Source organism: Platalea leucorodia, assembly GCF_965183815.1.
Source record: "Platalea leucorodia genome assembly, chromosome: 8".
Classification (NCBI taxonomy): Eukaryota; Metazoa; Chordata; class Aves; order Pelecaniformes; family Threskiornithidae; genus Platalea; species Platalea leucorodia.
The window spans coordinates 42,321,239-42,328,272 of record NC_138830.1 but is presented as its reverse complement, the minus strand read 5'-3'; positions in this window follow the sequence as shown (position 1 = coordinate 42,328,272).

Sequence of the window (7,034 nt, the reverse complement as noted above, 5' to 3'; positions counted from 1 at the left end):
AGCGCGCACGCGCACCCGGCAGCGGCGCGCGGGCCGGGCTGCCCCGCTCCCGGGGCGGCGCGGGCCGGCGGCGCTGGGGAACAAAGGCCGCTCCGCTCCGCTCCTCTCCGCGGGGAACCGGCGCGGCTGGCGCCCGGCCGCCAGCGGCCTTCGGGCCCCTCCGTGCAAAGGGCCCTCCCTGCTTTCGCCCCTTTCCCGGGTCCGGGGAGAGGCCGCCTCTTACCTGTGCCGCCGCCGAGCCCCGGCAGCCTCCCCCGGCTCCCCTGTGGCCCCGAGAGCGAGCGAGCCCGGGGCGGCGCCGCGTCCTGGGGCAGGGAAGAGGCCCCCGGCCCGGCCCTCACCCTCCTGCACCCGGTGCGTGGCGGCGGCCCCTTCCAGGTCAGCGGGAGCACTCCTGCGTTGAAAGCGAGTTTTTTGGCACGCCAGCATCTGCGGGGCCAAGGCCCCAAAGGCCCAACTGGGGCCTACCACGAGGGCTGTTAATGCTATTTTAAAAAACGAAAAAGCCCTCAAAAGTGGCCTTTCTTCCAGAGGCCGGTAACGTCCAGCACAGGAGCATTCCGGTGATTTTAAGGGTCTAACAGCAAACCCCTCCTCCAGTCTCCTCCGAGACTGTGCATAATTCAGGTTAGGCCCCAGTCCAGCAATGGCCTAAATACGTACGTAACTTCCAGCACATCAACTGGATGAAATTAATGTAATTACTGGTGTGCTTGTGGATGCTTTGTTGGATTAGGACCCTGTTCGTCTACTGAGGCTATCCAGAGTTTTGCCAGAGGAGAGCCGCTGTATTTTGAAATATTTTACTGAAAATAAAATAATGTATTTGCTATCTTATTTCAGTTTTTGAATGACTGAAGCATTTTCTTGGCTAGTTTAGTTGGTTATCCAGATGGTTCTCAATATCCTCCTCATTCCTTCTGATGACCAGAAAGCACTTCTTTTTGTAAAACACTCATATGTTGAATCTGCCAAGTCTGCTCTTATTCAGAGATTTTTGGGATTAGTTTTAAGGCAGCTTCTCAAAAATACATCACTGTAGTGATACAGTACAATACCATTATGTAAGAATCTTCCCAAGTATAGATAATATCAATTATTTACTGTCAGAGGATTACAACTACAGGCGTGTAACTTCTTTGCACATAATTTTTCCCTGCACACCTTGTAGCTATGCAGTGGTTACTGAGCATTTTCCTTTAAGTATTCGTGAGGAGGGATACACATGGCAACGATTGCCAACCCATAGTTGGGTTGACTTACTGAATACTTAAGAAAATAGGTGATGATTAAGTAGTATTTTTGTCCTGGATAGGAAGGACACAATCCTGAAGCAACATGTTATCAATATTAGAGGTTTTTTTCCACCTGTGGTTTTAGTACAGAGTAGGGCCAATCATTTGATGTATTTTTAAACATATGGAAGTCTATTCAGTAGTGGAAACTTCAAAAAAGGTAGTCTCCTACAGACAACAAGGAAAAAAAGCTTCTCTAATAGTCGCAGTTAGTATTTTTAGATATAAGAACCAGAAGGCTTATCGGTTCCAGTAGTCTGTGTGGTTTCTTACAAAGTATCTCTGTGGTTAAGGCTTTGATCCTGCAAACACACACTAACTTTTTGCTAAAAAAAGACAAGTTGACAGAGTCTCACAGTGCTATATCAGATGAATGCATTGCTAGTTGGTCAGTATTACTAAGCATTTGCCTTTCACTGAATAGAAACTAGTTCCTTGAGCAATGAAAGTAATTAAGCCTAGTTTCTAATGGATTTTTCTCCTCTGCCTCTCCTCACCACAGGAACCTCCCACTTCACTCCCATGTTCCTGCTAACCTCACCTCTGAAATGTCTCCAGCTTGCCCACGTGCCTTAATCCTGTGTAGCACCCCAGCACGCTCATGCCTGTAACCAAGAGCTGCCCCAGAGGGAGCACCCAATGCAGCTGCTTCCCGGCTGCGTGCATACACCCGCTGCTCCATCCCCCAGTTCACATCTTCAAGCTCTCCAGCTGGCAGACCAATGAGTCCACATTTCCCTCCTTCCCTCAATAGGACCACTTACCTGTTTTCCCTCCACTTTTCAAGAAAGTTACAGGAACTTCAGTGTCTTTGAGACATTCCTCCCTCAAACCGGGGTGAAATTAGCCCACAGGTTCAAAAGTCAGTAGAGAGCGCTGACTGGAATAGACCCCATAGCATGATCGCACAAGCTTCATTACTGTGGGAAATGAGGGTCAAAAGGTCTCAAAAGACATGTTAAGAGGTCATCTAATCAATTTTCCTGCTCCAAGGTAGAATCAGCTATGCCTTCATTATGCCTGACAGATGTTTGTCTAAACAGCTCATAAAAATCCTCCTGCAGTAGAAATTTTTAAACCATCCTCTGAAACCTATTCTAGTGTTTGCCTGTCCTCTCCATTACATTGTTTCTCCCCATGATATATAACCTAAATCTCCCACTATAATTTTAGCCCATTCTTGAAACACTTCAGTGAATACAGAAACATTTTTTCCCTTCTCTGTTTTTGAAGACTTTAATCATCAGTAAATTACATCAGTTCCTTTCCATCTGTAGGACACCACTGCAAGGCCTCTGATCTTTCTTGTCTTTTCTCTCTGCATACTCTGCAACTGCTCCTTTTATTCTTTTTTGACTATAGTTCTGGGAACTGGACACAGCGCTCCAACTGAGGCCCTTTTAAATGCTGAGTAATAAAGGCTGACTCTATGGGGATGCCATTAAATTAGCAGCATCAGTCAGTATAATAATTGCAAACTGAAGTTGGTCTTTTGAACATCAAGTTTTACTAATTATTAATTTATTGACATTACTCTTGTATGCGTTGTTTAGTAGGGAAAGTACCTACTGTCACTATGGAAGTGTATAATACCACCGTGGTTGATAAAGTTACATGTGTATGTAGGCCTGTAGTTTAATGGGATTACTGTGTTTCCTTACTAGACAATAATGTCTGGAAGTCTTCAGTTTCATGTTAAGGAGTAATAAAATACTTTTTTCTCCTCTAAACTTTAGATAGTATTCTCGTTCTTAAAAGTACTGTTATTTCATATTCATTTAGTAAAAGGGATAAACTTGTTCGCACTATTTATGTGAGCTGCTGTAATATTTTACAAAGTTCATATATATTATTATAGTATACATGAGGTTTTAAGTGAAAAGTCATTAGTGATATTTTATATGTTTCTGTAAAACACATTCTTTGTTTCAAGAATGAAGAGAGTATTAGCAACACATGGCAGCATTCTCTTGAGATGTACAAATATGATTACCAATGGATAAACTGGATACTGAAATGTTGTGGCTGGATCTGGTTTCTTGGGCAGAAACACTGCTTCTGATCATTCCTAGTAACCCTTGATCTTGGTAGCCAAGTGCCTACATCCTAAGCAAAGCACCCAAACACAAACTCATTTCTAAGCTTGTCTGTAACAACACTGAACACTGAAGCTAGCAAAAATACAAATGCTTAAGAGAATTTTCTACTTACAGCATCTTAAAGTCTCTAAAAATAAGGAAGAACTCATTTTTACCCAGTTTTGAGTATCCAACTACTTTTTTGTATTGAAATGAGAACATTAAGCCCGTAAGAAAAATGAGTACAGCGTCCAACAAAACACACTTATTTTGAGACTTGTGTAAACAAAGTACCTGAAGATAACACAGTACACGAATTGCAAATTAGTGATTACACAAATTACAAAAGGACATCTGAGATAATCATTCCTCAAAGTACTAAATACAGTATGACTTTACAAGAAAAAGGCTATTCTTCATATGGAAAATGATACATTCTATTTACAAAAATACAAATAAAATTGTATTTAACCTTATTTTTTCTAGCCAGTTAATATTTTACCCATACATATTAGCACTTTGGATACATTACTAATGATTTTTGCTGTCCGCAATTTCCCAGTATCACAGAAAGGAAGATGACAAACTTTCAAAGTTTGTCTCAAACATCCAGGAGGGCTCTTAAAGACAATAATATTGATTAAGACAGAAGATCAGTTGCTGATCTCTACTGATCTCTTCATCCTGCAGTAGGATGAGTTTCTTTTTTTTTATTTATATTCTTCACTGCCTAGGCTGCTAAACATCTCTATTCCCAGTTTATTTATGACATTCTGACGGCAAGAAAGTGAAAGACTAGCACAACTACTTAAAGCAGTTCATTAAAAAATAATCTTACTTTTTCAGGTAAACATCGATAGCCATTTCATATGTTTGGACCACACATTTTGTATAGTAACAAAATTCTTAGCTAACGAGAACTCCACAAGAAAGCAATTTTGGGATACACTGAAGACCTTCTTATATAAACTGTTGAACTAAACCTAGTTTGTAAGAAAGTAATGAGATTCTCTGAAACGTGTGTGATATCCCACTCTCAACCTGCAAAGCCTCATACATATACAGGATTGCTGACTCCAGTAATTTTATTGATAATTACTTTACATGACAAAAAGCTTGGGGATTTTTTCTTGCAATGCTACCTCTAATGTCTGCAGCATTCAAGTGATTCCCTCAAATTTGGTTTCCACTAAAAAAAAGTGAACAAAAAAACCCTTCAAAAGTAAAAGCTAAAGTTCCAGAAGGCAACTAAATAGAACCCAAACCTTAATGTTTAAAATAATAAATATTTCATTTTGAAGGTAATGTTATGTTAGACTGGTTGGATTTGATGGTCCTGATGTACCAGTTGACTTCACTGGATATACTCATAGAAACTATATGTTACAGTTTATTATTAATTACTGATCTACTTAATTAATTGTCCACTGATTATTATCCACTGCTGTTGTTTTACATGGGCACCAATGATACAGCCGGGAGCAGTCTGAGGAGTATCAAGGATTACAGAGCCCTGGGAGTGGCGGTAAGGGACTCTGGAACGCAGGTGGTTTTTTTATCAGTCCTCCCGGTCAAAGGGAAGGGGGTTGAAAGGGCCAGTCGAATCTGGCGAATCAACAAGTGGTTACAAGACTGGTGCCACAGCCAGGGGTTCAGCTACTTAGACCACGGGACTTGCTTTGAGAAACCTGGTCTACTGCAGGCTGATGGGCCCATCTGTCAGAGAAGGGGAAGAGCATTTTCGGTCATAGGCTTGCCAAACTGGTGAAGAGGGCTTTAAATTAAAGTTGCTGGGGGAGGGGAACCTCAATCCATCACACTCCTACCAGTTGGATGCCAGTGCCAGCAATAGATGCCCAGAGCCTGGAGAAGGATCACAGGTCAGCAGGAGTGCACCTGAAGAGCAGCACAAAGGAATTTCAGCCAGTAAGTCAGCTTCATCAGGGGCCCAACTTAAATGCCTCTATGCAAATGCAGGCAGCACGGGGAATAAACAAGAGGAGTTAGAAATGTGTGCACACCTGCAGGTCTATGATCTGATCGGCATCACAGAGACATGGTGTGATGGCTCCTATGACTGGAGCGTTGGAATAGAAGGGTACAGGCTCTTTAGGAAGGACATGCAGGGGAGACAAGGAGGGGGTGTCACCCTCTATGTCACTGACCAGCTGGAGTGCATTGAGCTCCGCCTGGGGATGGATGAGGAGCTGACTGAGAGCTTATGGGTCAGGATTAAAGGGAGGGCAGGGACAGGTGATGTTATAGAGGGGGTCTGCTACAGGCTACCCGACCAGGAAGACCGTGCAGATGAGGCCCTCTATAAACAGACAGAAGCAGCCTCACATTCATGAGCCCTGGTCCTCATGCGGGACTTCAACCACCCTGACATCTGTTGGAGGGACAACACAGCAGGGCATAAGCAATCCAGGAGGTTCCTGGAATGCGTTAATGATAACTTCCTTCTCTATGTGATAGAGGAGCCAACGAGGAGAGGTGCTGTGCTGGGCCTTGTTCTCACCAGCAAGGAGGGGCTGGTGGGGAAGGTGAAGCTCAAGGGCAGCCTTGGCTGCAGTGACCATGAGATGGTGGAGTTCAAGATCCTTAGGGCACTGAGGAGGGCACACAGCAAGCTCACTGCCCTGGACTTCAGGAGAGCAGACTTTGGCCTCTTCAGGGATCTGCTCAGTGGAGTACCATGGGATAAAGCCCTGGAGGGAAGAGGGGCCCAAGAAAGCTGGTTAATATTCAAGGATCACCTCCTCCAAGCTCAGGAGTGATGCATCCCAACAAAGAAGTCAGGCAAAAACGCCAGGAGGCCTGCATGGATGGACAAGGAGCTCCTGGACAAACTCAAACTCAAAAATGAAGCCTACAGAGGGTGGAAGCAAGGACAGGTAAACCTGGGAGGAATACAGAGAAATTGTCCAAGCAGCCAGGGATCAGGTTAGGAAAGCTAAAGCCCTGATACAATTAAATCTGGCCAGGGATATCAAGGGCAACAAGAAAAGCTTCTATAAGTACTTCAGCGATAAAAGGAAGACTAGAGAAAATGTGGGTCCTCTACAGAAGGAAACGGGAGACCTTGTTGCCCAAGATATGGAAAAGACTGAGGTGCTCCATGACTTTTTTGCCTCAATCTTCACCAGCAAGTGCTCTAGCCACACCATCCAAGTCACAGAATGTAAAGGCAGGGACTCGGAGAGTAAAGAACCGCCCACTGTAGGAGAAGATCAGGTTCGAGACCATCTAAGGAGTCTGAAGGTGCACAAGTCCGTGGGACCTGATGAGATGCATCCATGGGTCCTGAGGGAACTGGTGGATGAAGTTGCTAAGCCACTGTCCATCATATATGAGAAGTCATGGCAGTCCAGTGAAGTTCCTGCTGACTGGAAAAGGGGAAACATAACGCCCTTTTTTAAAAAAGGAAAAAAGAAAGACCCAGGGAACTACAGGCCAGTCAGCCTCACCTCTGTTCCCAGCATGACCATAGAGCAGATCCTCCTGGAAACTATGCTAAGGCACAAGGAAAATAAGGAGGTGATTGGTGACAGCCAACATGGCTTCAGTAAGGGCAAATCATGCCTGACAAGTTTGGTGGCCTTCTACGATGGGGTTACAAAGTTGGCGGATAAAGGAAGAGCAATAGATGTCACCTACCTGG